This window comes from Bos grunniens, chromosome 10 (assembly GCF_055505025.1).
Source record: "Bos grunniens cultivar Pamir isolate PY7600 chromosome 10, Bosgru_T2T1.0, whole genome shotgun sequence".
Classification (NCBI taxonomy): Eukaryota; Metazoa; Chordata; class Mammalia; order Artiodactyla; family Bovidae; genus Bos; species Bos grunniens.
The window spans coordinates 44,875,231-44,889,606 of NC_141174.1; the positions used below are offsets into that span (position 1 = coordinate 44,875,231).

At 41.4% G+C, this 14,376-nt stretch overlaps 1 protein-coding gene across 1 annotated transcript in view; it reads left to right on the forward strand.

Moving 5' to 3' along the window:
• Positions 1-3,054: 3,054 nt before the first annotated feature.
• The window catches only part of TMOD3 (tropomodulin 3), an 88,728-nt gene continuing 77,406 nt past the window's right edge, over positions 3,055-14,376 (forward strand). Inside the window, exon 1 of the mRNA XM_086320952.1 lies at positions 3,055-3,167. The gene's annotated coding sequence lies outside the window, so the exon portion shown is untranslated. The remainder of the gene's footprint in view (positions 3,168-14,376) is intronic.

The window sequence follows — 14,376 nt, forward strand, 5'->3', positions numbered from 1 at the left end:
ACCCTGCTCCCTTGCTTTTTCAGACGCTCTGGTTTGTCAGTTTTTCCCGAGGTGTAGCATGAACTCACAAGAGACTTTTTAGTTAGTCACAATACCTATATATTAACTTCTAATGAAATTCAGAACTATCAAGTGAATCCAGATATTCAGCTCTTCCAGTAAGAGCATTTTCCTGGACTGTATTAGAAAATTTTTTAATGTACTTTAGATGTGGTCACAGCAAGGAGATCCAACCAGTCCACCCTAAAGGAAATCAGTCCTGAATGTTCATTGGAAGGACTGATGTTGAGGCTGAAACTCCAATACTTTGGCCACCTGATTCGAAGAGCTGACTCATTTGAAAAGACCCTGGTGCTGGAAAAGATTGAAGGCATGAGGAGAAGGGGACGACAGAGGATAAGATGATTGCATGGCATCACCGACTCAACGGACATGAGTTTGAGTAAACTCCAGGAGTTGGTGATGGACGGGGAGGCCTGGCGTGCTGAAGTCCATGGGGTCGTAAAGAGTCGGACACAACTGAGCAACTGAACTGAACTGAACTAAGATGTAGTCACAGATTATCTTAAAGAATTGGATGAGATTTAGGAGACAGTCAATGGCAACCCACTCCAGTGTTCTTGCCTGGAGAATCCCAGGGACGGGGGAGCCTGATGGCTGCCATCTCTGGGGTTGCACAGAGTCGGACACGACTGAAGTGACTTAGCAGCAGCAGCAGCAGCAGAAGACAGTCTGATCAACGGTGGAAAGCATGCTAGAATTTGAGTCAGGCTACCTGTACTTCATTTCTGGATCTCACACAATTACTGACTGTGTGACCTTGCACAGATTATTTAAATTTTCTGAGTCTTAGTTTTCTCATATGTAGAAACAGAAGATACTAACATAGTCTTTGTAGGTTATTTAGAGGATTGGATGATATATTATTAAGGGAGTGTTGGCACAATTCTTGGTGTGGGTTAAGTATTCAATAAATATTAGTTGAACCTGAATTCTGAATTCTGTAGGACATTGCTCTCAGTTATTATCTCCAAGAATATTTGAGAAACAGATTCCCACTAATATGCTATAGAAAATAAGATGCAGTGGCACTCGATTTCATGTTAATAGCCTTCTAAGAGTATTTGCATTTTGGAACTGTTTTTATTTTCTTTTTCTTCTTCTGAAAACCCCCAAATCATTAGTGATCTTTATTGTTAAATTAGCAGATTCTAACTGCATGAAATTCCAGGATGTTTACCCAGGCGCTCCCGGAAGTAAATGCCGGGAGGTGCTTAACCATCATCATGAGAAACGCTGGGCTGGAGGAAGCACAAACTGGAATCAAGATTGCCGGGAGAAATATCAATAACCTCAGATATGCAGATAACACCACCCTTATGGCAGAAAGTGAAGAAGAACTAAAGGGCCTCTTGATGAAAATGAAAGAGGAGAGTGAAAAAGTGGCTTAAAGCTCAACATTCAGAAAACTAAGATCATGGCATCTGGTCCCATCATTTCATGGCAAATAGATGGGGAAACAGTGGAAACTTCATGGCTGACTCTATTTTGGGGGGCTCCAAAGTCACTGCAGATGGTGATTGCCGCCATGAAATTAAAAGACACTTACTCCTTGGAAGGAAAGTTATGACCAAACTAGACAGCATATTAAAAAGCAGAGACATTACTTTGCCAACAAAGGTCCATCTAGTCAAGACTATGGTTTTTCCAGTGGTCATGTATGGATGTGAGAGTTGGACTGTGAAGAAAGCTGAGTGCTGAAGAATTGATGCTTTTGAACTGTGGTGTTGGAGAAGACTCTTGAGAGTGCCTTGGACTGCAAGGAGATCCAACCAGTCCATCCTAAAGGAGATCAGTCCTGGGTGTTCATTGAAAGGACTGATGTTGAAGCTGAAACTCCAATACTTTGGCCACCTGATGCGAAGAGCTGACTCATTTGAAAAGACCCTGATTCTGGGAAAGATTGAGGGCAGGAGGAGAAGGGGACCACAGAGGATGAGATGGTTGGATGGCATCACCGACTTGATGGACATGGGTTTGGGTGGACTCTGGGAGTTGGTGATGGACAGGGAGTCCTGGCGTGCTGTGGTTCATGGGGTCGCAAAGAGTCGGACACGATTGAGCGACCGAACTGAAGTAGCTGGAATGTATCTCAAGCAGGCACTTCAGTCCTCTATCTGGATGCATTTGTTTTGTTTTGTTTTTAAGAAGGCGTATCAAAGTGGAGCTGGCTCCGATGAATGGTTTATTCCTGAAGGGCAGACCAGGAAAATTACCGGGGAGTGATTAATGAATGCAAGGTCATGGCTATTTCCTCTCCTCAGAGCACAGGACAAAAGGCAGCCATTTCACAAGCCACCGTGGAGCTGTCTTCTAAAGTATTCCTGCTCTTTTCCTCTTCGCCTCCAGAGTGTCCACCTGCCCCAGCTCCCGGCTAAGCAGCTCTACTATTTTTTCTCCCACTTCCATCACTTCAGTTCCACTGCCTGGTGTACAGCTTGTAGCTAAAATGCGAGGTTGGGATGGGGCTGAAACTGATCTCTGCAACATCATCCCTGGTTTCATACCTAAGGAACTCACTAGGGTCACAATGCCCTTGAGGTGACATCTCCTTATTTATGTCTCTCTCGTGTCTTGGCCTTTGTTTCCTTTTCTATCAGTTTTTCAAGAAAAATTTAGAGGACTCAAAGTCATGTCCTCGCATTAGCAACCAAGCATACAAGTCCTGCCGTGAGTCCCTCTTGACTAAAAGTCAAAGTAAAAAAGGAAATCTATACTAATGAGCCGTTAGCTTCTGTTTATAGCTCTCAAAGGGTCCAAGGTAGATAATTCCACGAGCAGAGGACGTTTCCTCGGGCTGGTGTTAAGTCTTGGTATTCACAGCCTCTTTCAACGTCCACCAAAAAGAAAATACCAGGGTTTCGCCGAGTCGCGCCCTCCTCGCTCGGACTACAACTCCCAGGATGCCTCCTCGATCTGGGAGTGCGCACGCGCGTCTGGGGGCGGAGTGGGAACCAGCGCCGTCGAGTTGGGGGAACGCCGGCGGGTGGATCCGACCACTCCCTGGGAGGCGGACGCCGGCGGACGGGCGGGTACTGGGAACCGAGCGGCAGGCAGTCCCCGCAGGTTTGTGAAGGAGGTCGGTTGCCGCAGCGGACGCCAGTCAGGTAAGCCCAGTCCGGTGCTTTCCAGGAAGGCCGTCTGCGGGCGCGGGCAGGGAGTCGCACCGGCCATGGTGGCTGAGGCGGGAGAGGTTGCTGCTTTCCAGCCGCCCGGCTTGCGATCTCCTTCCCTACCGATACCACTCGGGGAGCGAGGGGACGCTGGGGGTTGCTTCAGAGCTGACGGGCCGGGGTAGCAGCCGTGGGACGTGTTGGGGCGTCGCCCGCGGTGGAGGCGCGCGAACCCCGAGTTGCTGATGAATCACTCGGGGGCCCGGCCTCGTGGGGTTCGGGACCGGCCCCTTCCCCGCCGGGCTGGAGCTCGCGCGGGCCGCTGTCGTGAGAGCTCGAGGTGCCTGCCCCTTCCCCCTCGCCGGGGTGTAGCTCGGGGGACTAGCGTCTAAAGGTTTTTTTTCACCAAGACTCCTTCAAAGATTTCTGCTTGGTGAAAGTTGGAAAGAAAAAAAAAAAAAAAGCAGGGCACACCCTTTCCTTTTTGATTGAAATCTGGCTTGTCTTGCGTTCCCCCTTTTGATCTATTTGCTGTTAGAATAAGTTCCTGGCTCCCATGCAGGACAGCTGGATCCGGCTGTGAAGTTTGTATGTTGGTTTGTTTTGAGGACGTGACTGGGTCGTTATATTTTTGCTTACAGAAATTGGGGTGTTACCTCTGCAAGCCTGCATCCTGATTACAAACAAGTGAGAACAGACATAGGGGTTTTTTTTTGTTTGTTTGGTTTGGTTTGGGGGGTTTTTTATGTTTAGTTAAGAATCGCATTTCCAACTTGCCCTTGGCTTCTCTTAAAACCAAAAGTCATCTGGTAATGAACATTGCAGTAAAACGTAATCCCAGGAGGTCGTACTTGAACAGGAAATAAGCCTGTGGAGATTTAAACTAGTTATGTGCGGTCTCCCTTGGTTTGTAACATTTTCATGCACTTCGTGTTTCTTTTTTCTGAGAATTCCTTCAGATTAATTTTTCAGATTAAATTGATTAATTAATTGGCCTGTCCAAAAATATATTAGGCTTAGAAAAATAATTTTCTTTAACCTCATTTACCTTTGCTAGTCTCTCCTTCCTAGTCCTAGGCACCTTTTAAAAGTTTTATTTATTTGATTGTTCTGGATCTTCATTGCCTCAGGCAGGCTTTCTCTAGTTGTGGCAAACGGGGGCTGGGGGGGTCTGTTATTCTTCCTTGGGTACGAGGGCTTCTTATTTCGGTGACACAGGTTAAAAGGCCAAGCGACTTTGCAGCACACCGGCTCAGTATTTGTGGCTCTCAGGCTTAGTTACACACCGCCTGTGGAATCTTACCCACCTGTTTCCCCTGCCTTGGGAGACAGACTCTCATCCACTGTATCACCAGGGAAGTCCTTTGGCACCTTTTTTTTTTTTTTAACCCTCTCACTTCTTTAAGAGCCAAAGTTATTTTATTAGAATACTTAGAATCACTTAACACATTTCTAGGAAAGTAAGGAAAAGGGAAAATGTCAGATGCAGTATATTTTGGCTTGTTTAGCTTGCTTGCTTTCAAAGCTCTCAGGATTTCTAGTTTGTTCATCTTTAAAATGAGGTTGTTCGGCCAGATGACCCCAAGATTATCAGCCCTAAATACCTGACTTTAAAAATTCATTTTATTCATTCAGGGAACATTGAGCACACCTGTCATTCCGAGCCCTTGTACTAGGTATAAAGGAACAAAAATAGTTCTTTAGGATGTCACTGACCTAATGCTCAATTTGTGTGTGTTGTTATGACTAATTCCAAAGTTTTGTGGTATATCTTCCAGGTCAAATTACTCTGCAATGAGTAACTTCACCTAAAGTTAAATACTTACAGGTCAAATCCAGTTACAGTGCTCAGATTCCTCTAATCAGATTTTTCAAATTTCAGCTCCTGGTTTATTTAAATGAAACACAGATTCATCACAACAGAAAGGACTTGAATGGGGTAGAGTGACGCTTCTCACCATAAATTACCCAGTGTCTGGTAGCTTTGAAGTGGGGCCTTTGTATCTTCTGGTCAGATAGGGAATACTGTAGTTGCATTGGGAAATGACACTTGGAATATGAAGGGCTGAGAGATGTTTTAGGGTGTTTATAATGACAGTTTAAAGACCAGTGCTGATAGCTGTGATATGAGATGCATAGCAATGGCTTTTTCCAACCCTCTTTCATTATTAAAAATAATAATAATCCTTCTCTCTAACAAAAATAATTTCCTTCCCAAGGTTTTGCCCTTTCTTTTTTCTCTTTTGCTCCTTCCCTTCTCCTTTCTCTTTGTTGTATTCTCTGATCTTTTTTTCCCATCTCTCTTCCTCTTTCACCCTCACACGTTTTCACTCATATTAATTCGGTAATTCACTGATTCAACATGTGTTTTGCCCCCACCTGTACAAGACCCTGTCTTAGGCTTCTGGTGACTACAGACATAGAAGATATATATATATTTTTTTGTCTGAGAGTCTGCTGTCTCCGAGATTAGGCATGTGTACTTGTTTATAGTTCAGAGCACTGTAAGTTTGTCTGTAGGGAATAAAAACATGCTGTAGGAGTTCAGAGGGAGAGATCTTCAACAGTCATGGGAGTAGGTAACAAATGAAGTCATCTTTTTTCCACTAAATGATCATATGCATTCCCCTAGGCTATATACTCTCTATACTGTTTGAATGTATTTATAATATATCTACATAGAATAGAGTGCAACTTCAAAAGTTTATTTGGAACCTGGAGTGAGGTGGCTTTATGAAAATCGGTTAGATCTGAGCACTGTCCTGTGGAGGGTAAGAGGTGGTCAAGATGAAAACAGACCTGGAAAGAGGCACAGAGAACTCAGTGATAACAGTAGAAAAGGTCTCAGTGAGTTTTAGGTGTTTGTGATGTACACTGCTGCTGTTCTTTAGTATATGTTATCTTTTAAAGATCAAATTACCTGGCAAATTATTCTTCATGCTTTTCAGTTGTCCTTAAATTTAAACATACATGACTCTGTCTTGATTGAAGTAGTTGAGAGCCTTATTCTTTGGGTTGTAATAATTGCCAAAATACTATCTCCCATCCTTGCTAACATCCAATTTAGCTGCCTTTTCCTTTCTCAGTTTTATTTCAGACCCTCTAAAATGACAACTATAAAATCATATTAGAAAAAATTTTTTTACCGAACTTCTCACAGTCCATTAGGCATGTATTGAAATTTGTGAATAGTCAAAGTTGATTTGACATTAATGAAACCTGAACATGAACACGTATACTTTTGATCTATATACCTATAGGCATCCGTAACCCACTAGGTGGTTTACAATAACGAAGGAATAGAGAGGTGAATAGCAAGTAATTGAACATGTATGTGTGTGGTATTCTAAAATTTCATTTGAAACAAAATCATTAACTTCTGTCTTGAAGCAGAGTACTACATTGTATTTTTTCTTTTTTTTTTTTTAACTGAGGTATAATTCACATTCCATAGAATGCACACATCTTCAATAGTTCAAGTAGTTCTGTCCATTTTATACACTGTTGTAACTGCTACTAACGAGATAGAACATATTTTTATCACCATAGAAAGTACCCTCATGCCCCTTTCCAGCCATTTCCTTTACACATTCTCCAAAGGCCACCACTTTCTTACTCCCTATTTCTGACACCATAGGTTTGTTTTGCCTAGTCTTGGACTTGACATAAATGGTAACAGAATGTTTCTGAGATTTGTCAGTGTTGTGTGTATCAGTGGTAGGTAGTATCAGTGGTTTCTCTTTTACTGATGGATAGTATTCCATTGTATGAATATACTCCAATTTGTGTATCTCATTTCCTCTTGATGGATATTTGGGCTATTTCTGGATTTGAGTTGTTAGGAATAAAGTTGTTATGAACGTTTTATGAGTCTTGTGTGGATAAGTGTTTTATTTCTCTTTAGAAGTTCCTAAGAGTAGATTTACTGAGTCATAGGGTAAGATGTATGTTTAATTTTATTAAAAAGTTGCCAAACAGGTCTCCAGAGTGGTTTATGTGAGTTCTAGTTGCCAAATTTTAATGTCACCAAATTTTAGTGCCATCAGCCCTTTTTATTTTAGTCATACTAAAGGATATAAAATGGTACCTCACTATAGTTTTAATTTGCTTTCTTTTTTGATGATTAAGGATGTTGAGTGCTTTGCATGCTCAGTGTATCTGATTCTTTGCCATCCCCTGGACTTAGCCCACCGGGCTCCTCTGTCCATGGGATTTGCCAGGCAAGAATACTAGAATGGGTTGCCATCCTCTTCCAGGGGATCTTCCTGACCCAGGGATCGAACTGGGTCTCTCGCATTGCTGGCAGACGCTTTACCCTCTGAGCCACCAGGGAAGCCCCAAGGCTGCTTAGTATTGTTTTAATATAGAAAGCATTCAGTGGGGTCAAGGAATGGTCCTGAGGCCAGCCATCTTTTCAGGGTGAGGAAAGCCAATTTAGCCTTTATAAAGTTAGAGGATCTGCATGTACACATAATGGGTTTTGATACTCTTACCAGTAAGTTCCCCTGCTTAAGTGACATGATTGGTCTGTTAATTTCTATATTCTCTAATGTGGAAGGAAGCAGGAAGGCACCTGCCTTTGTTTAGCACGTGCGCACACACACACACACATATATAAGGCTTCCCTGGTGGCTCAGATGGTAAAGAATCTGCCTGCAATGCAGGAGACCCAGGTTCAGTCCCTCGGTCAGGAAGATCCCCTGGAGAAGGGAATGGCAACTCACTCCATTATTCTTGCCTGGAAATTCCCATGGATAGAGGAGCCTGGTGGGCTACAGTCCACCGGGTCGCTAAGAGTCAGACACAACTGAGCGACTGACACATATATATACACATAGTCATATATATATAAAACCCATGCATTTTAGTTTTCATCTTTCTGCTACACTACTTCAGTCCAATCCTTTTTGACACACAGTTCCTGACTTTGTCTTGAAACAATTTCTAAGGTTGGTTCTTTTTTCTTGGTTATCAGATTATCAGATTTTATTGACTGATAACACAGTAACATTTTAAAAAGAACATCACCTTAATCATATTACTCTAATATAACTATTTTGTTTTTTCTCATTTCCTTCCAGGCTCTGTTCATCCACATACATATTTTTATGGTTGAAATCATAGTGAACATGTCCTTTTCTGTGGTAACCAGTGGACACCGTGTTCTGTATGTGGGTCACCCTTGTCAGTAAAGACAAATAAAGCTGGAGATGGAGATGAGACCACTAGGGGACTTAGCAGTGGGAAACCTTGAAACTAAAGCTTGATTGAAATTGAAGTAGAAGACAGTTGAGATTTTCGAAAATAGAGTTACCCTTCCATGGAAATGCAGGACAACTTTGGTTTCCTTATTCTTTTTCTATTTAATGTATAACAGCTTTCAGTTCAGTTCAGTTCAGTAACAGCTTTATTGAAATATAATTCACATATACAGTTCATGTGATGGAAAGAGCCGACTTATAGGAAAAGAACCTGAAGATAGGGAAGATTGAAGGCAGAAGAAGGGGACGACAGAGGATGAGATGGTTGGATGGCATCACTAATTCAATGGACATGAGTTTGGGCAAACTCCGGGAGATAGTGAAGGACAGGGAAGCCTGGTGTGCTGCAGTCCAGGAGGTTGAGAAGAGTCAGACACGACTCAGCAACTGAACAACAACAGCATACAGTTCACTCACTTAAAGTGTAAAAGACAGTGGATTTCAGTATATTCATAGAGTTGGGTAACCGTCACCACAGTTCATTTTAGAACATTCTCATTACATCAAAAAGTAACCCCATGCCCATTAGTAGTCACTACCCACTTCCTCCCAACCCCCCTAGCCATAAGCAACTGTTGTACTTTCTGTCTATGAATTTGCCTGTTCTGGACATTTCATATAAATGTCATACAATACATCATCTTTTGTGACAGACTTCTTTTGCCCTTATACTCTTTCTTGTTTTTCCTCTTTTTGCTTGTTTTCTATTTATTATTTCACCCTTTTAATAATTCACTTTGAGAATTGTACCACAGGCTAGGTTCCTCCACAGACATGCACCCTTTTTGATCTGTAGAGAGAGACACTCCCTCGGGTATGTGTGCTCAAACACACCTACTGTCTGAGGGAAGAACACAAACACACCAAGACACACTTAAAATCTAAGGTAATTGATACATGGAGATTACTCTTTAAAAATGACAGTTTTACATCTGGGCACATCTAAGCACTAATATCATTACAAGTATGCACATGTGAACATAATTCCTGAAGCGCATGTGAGAAAACGGGTAGAAATATGGTAAGCTGGGAGGAAATGAGGCATGAGTGGACAAGAGTGAATGAGAACTGATGGTAAGTTGAGTTTATTTCAAGTATATTCTCCTGGTGTTAAAACACTTCCTGAAACTATCAATCTGTTAAATCAGTAGCAATCGTCATGTTTGTATTATTTAATATGTACCAATATATTGGCTCAGAGGTTAAAGCGTCTGCCTCCAATGCAGGAGACCCGGGTTCGATCCCTGGGTCAGGAAGATCCCCTGGAGAAGGAAATGGCAACCCACTCCAGTATTCTTGCCTGGAGAATCCCATGGATGGAGGAGCCTGGTAGGCTACAGTCCACGGGGTTCCAAAGAGTCTGACGCGACTGAGTGATTTCACTTTCACTTTCATAGACTTGTATGTAAGATTGTTGTAGTTAGCTTAGATTTGATATACCCAGGATTTATTTTTGTTCATGGTGGGTGATTATTAACCCAAGTTAGTATTCTTAAAGAACTGTTCCCTCCCCCCCCCCCCCACTTTGTCATAATGGCCTCTGGGCTACTTGGCTTGGCTTGAAGGTGGGATTGGAGGGGTGGTTGGGATGGGGGAGTGGGGAAGTAGGGAAGAAAGATTATTATGATTAGGAAAAATCAGTAAAGGATTATTTAAAAGTCAACCCCCTCCATTTGTTTGTCCCAAAGAACTACAGTATCTTAGAGAAGATGGTAGAACCATACACAGAAATGGACCTTGGTGGATTTACACATTTTTATCTCTACCAAGCCCTCTGTGCAGCTACACCTGCTTTAGCTTTGCCACTTTTGAGCCCCTGTTAGTCCTCCTTGTCAAAGAGTCTCACTTCCTGTTCTCCTCTAAGACATCATTTGCTCTCCACCAGGGTACAGGTCTCGTCACTGCATTCAGCTTCTTAGTTAGCCTTCCCATCTGCCATTTCCTCTTGTCTATCTTTTCCCACTGCTAAATAGGAGTTCTGGCTTATAACTCCTTCTGAGTCAGATACTAGGGGAGCCTCTTCAAAGAAATGTTTGAACCAGTCCCTGAAAGAACGGGTCTCAACGTGAGCAGAGGGTGAAAGGACATTTCAGGTGTAATGAGCAGTGTTATCTGAGGGCTGGAGGCAGAAGAGCAGGGAACCATGTTTACTTCGTTGCTGTAATACAGAGGATCATGTCTTTCCTTTTAAGTTTCTTCCTTTCCTTTCCCTGGCTCCCTTCTCATCCTCCTCCCATCCCTTTTTAACATGTACTTTGATCTTCTAGCTTCAAATATAGCTCCGCCCTGCTATCTGGATACAAGATCCTTCCCTGATCACCCACAGTGATCTCTGAACTTCTGTAGTACTAATTGCTGGTACCATTCTTTTGTCAGTTATTTATATATTGCCTTAATTTAAAAAACAACACACACACACACAAAAGCTTTATGTGCATGTCTCATTTTCCCAAAATAGTTTATTAATCAGGGTTCTTAGGTCTCAGAACACTACCCGCTTAAGCTAGCTTACTCGAAGTTATGGCAGAAAGGCTGGGAGTTATAGCGGGTGTTACCCAGTTAAGGTGCCTGAGCTCCTTGCACCGAACTACAGCTGGAACCCAGAGCAGGCACTTGGAAAGCTCCTGTCCTCCTCCCTCTGAACAGTTTACATGGGCTCTCTTCAGCTTCTGTGCTTCCTCTCCATTCCAGAGCAGTAATTTGGATTTTTTAAAATATCGTCTGTCTTTGTAACTGAGTTTCTTGGTGCCCTCTTAAATCTTACACCTGTGGCAAATGTCCCAGCCCTGCTCCATCCTCTCCTGACTTTCTCTGTTTTCCTTTGGCTTCTGCTTCCCCCTTAGCTTCAGCTTAATTTGTGACTTTGGCTTGCTATGAGGCTGCCTCCAGACTAGACTGGACGACATATGATCTCTCAACTTAGGTTTTGTTTCCCAGCTTTTCAGATTCCTGAAGATGGATTTGATCTTTCTTAGGCTAGGGGTACTCCCTGTACTGAACATCTGTGAGGAAGGAGGCATTGTTATGGCTGTGTGCTTCAAAAGGCCTGAGGTAAGGGAAGTCTCAGACAAGGTGGTTTAGGGTTGGTCATCCCCAGCCCTGCTTACTTTGGTACCAGAGGTCATTGTGTTTTTGTATCTGCACTGCATCTGGCAGATTGACAGCTAAAAAGTAGGTGTGTCTCTTTAGCATCAGTTTATTGCTATGACTTCTGGCCTGGAAAATCCAATGGACGGAGGAACCTGGTAGGCTACAGTCCATGGGGTTGCAGAGTCGGACACGACTGAGCAACTTCACTTTCCACTTTCTGACCATTAGAATTAACTTTGGGGCATAACAGGCAAATCAGAGCAATATTTTTAATATTAAAAATAAATTACCAAAGTTTGTTTTATCATCATTTGAAAGATTTCTCATTTTAGAGCAAATCAACTATTTTTTAAACATTTTTGAAATGTATTTCCTAGTTCAGAAGGAATAGAATATTGATAATCAATTAAATAAAAAGCGATAATAAGTTTTTACTGACTCTGCCCCCAGTCCTATTTGGACTGTTAAAATCAGGTCCTCCCATCATAGATCTCAAATCTTACTGAGTCCCACTCCCTTCTAATTTTGTTATACATTTAGTATCTGCTATGCTGCAAGCCCTGTACTGAGCTGATAATATAAAAATAAATGCCTGCCCTTAAAAGACTCTTGGCCTATGAAGAAAATAGATATTAAGCAACTGATTATATTATGAGATAAATGTTGATAGAAGTGTAGGCAAAGTGGTGACTTAACATCTCTCTTGTGCTGCTTTCTTTGTACATTTGTCATCTCTCACTTTTTTATAATCTTTTTTCAGTCTTCATTGCTCTCACCCAGAATTTTCAATTAATCACTTGGATTATATGGATCTCAATATGATATCTCATTTACCTAGCATGAACCAATGAAGCTATTCCTTTAAAATGAACTTTGAAGATAATGACTTTATTAGCCAAAATTTATCAAACATCTGCTCTATGTCAAGAACTGTTTTGATTTAGATGTATTCATTTGATGAATTAATATATCAGCTGCCTGAGATAGGTACTGTTGTTATTCTCATTTTACAGATGAGAAAACAGAGACAAAAGGTCACTCCCTAGCTTGCCCAAGTTTGCAAAGAGAACTGTCTGTAAGAAGACTAAGTTCTTTTTAAAAATCTATTTTAAATGTCATTTTTGGTAAAATGCATTATAAAGCTCTTCCTGGTCTTAAATTCTTTTAGGATGATTTGGAGGATGTAGAATTCAGAGTTCATTGTGTTCAGCTGAACATGCATACCCTTGTGCATCAGGTATTATTTTGTGCTGCTGATTTGCCTTCTGAGGTTGTTGGCAGTTTGGAGGTAGTTATATTACATTGCCCCACACTTCTGTGTTTTTTTATGGTTTTTCCTTCTCTTGCCTTCAGCTGTGGCTTCTTTTGCCAATTACTGCCATTTCAGCAACTTGGTTCTGTTAGTATGTGGTGTGTAGTATCATAAAAGTAAAAACTGGTAGAAAGTATTTTATAGAGGCAGCATGATAGAGTGTAAAAAACGGATTTTAGGGTCAGGTTCAAATCTCACATCCATTGTTGAGAAGGAAGTTATGTATCCTTGGGCAGGCTCTTTATCCTGAGCCTCAGTTTCATCATCTATGAAATGGGGATAGCAATATTTTAAATATTTTGCCATGAGGAGATGTATTTGCTAAAGTAGCTGACACATAACAGGTATGCAAATAAAAATCATTCCTTTATTTTTCTCTTCATTATGTTGGAGTATGACATATGGCCTCTTTGTTAATCTGAGAACTCAGATTAATGAAAGAAATTTGTTACTAAGATGTAAGAAAGATATAGACAGTCTTATTCTAATACTTAAAAATTTTAGTTTATAGTTGGCATCAAGTGTCCATTTGAATATTATCCTAAACTCCTGTTTTGGGTCTTATACTAAGCTCTTAGTAACCTCCTCCCCTTCTCTGCATTAAATTAAGTGGCCTTTACTCCTTTCTATGTGGCTTTCTTGATTTCCTTTGTTTGCTGTTAAAGGAAAAATGTCCCTAGCCCTTACTAAAAGAACGTATGCCAAGGTGGACATTATGACCTTGGGGACAGTAAACCAAGCATCTTGACCAATAGCAATGATTTCTAAGATTTCCTTTCTTTCATCACTTCCGCTTTTTTCCAACTATCAACAGTCTTAAATATTAGTTTTTCTTTCCACCCCACCCCTTCCATTTCTCCTTTCTCCTGAACTATCCCCACTAGGGGCACAGTTCTATTTCATTAGTTTTATATGGTTTGGTTTTTATTGTATGTATATGTATTTCTCAAAGACTATATTTTGATACTTTTTATTATTATTGGAAGCTCTACTATCGTAATATGATGAAAATTTTCGGCTTTTGCACCAGAGGTTTTGTGCCTTCTGTCTTGAAATTCCAATAAAAACCCGTGGTACCCTCTCCTTACGGGACTGTGAGATGCTTCACCACAAGCAAGTACGCCAGCTCAAGTCACCCCAAAGATTTTTAAACAGTTTTACTGAAGCATAATTTATGTATCATAAAGTTTATCCACTTTAAGTGTACAATTCAGTAACAGCAAATAACTTTCTCTTCTCAAAAAATATTGAGTGCTGTCTTTAGTCTATAGGAGGATAGTCATCTTGGCCTTCTCCCTTTCTGTTCCTGAGATCACTTGTGGTGGGCTGTGTGATCTTGCTCCTGGTTGCCAAGTGGTTACTTACGTGTCTCCATCTGTTGATCATTGCTTCAGTTATTCACTTGGGATACCATAGTATCTCATCAACGGTGTTGTTCTCTATGCTTGGGACACAAAGTCAAAGTGTTGGGATAGTGCTGTTTTCTTGAAGAATGGCTCCTTTTGGCATTAAGTGAGGGAACTCATTCTTTGCTGTTAGG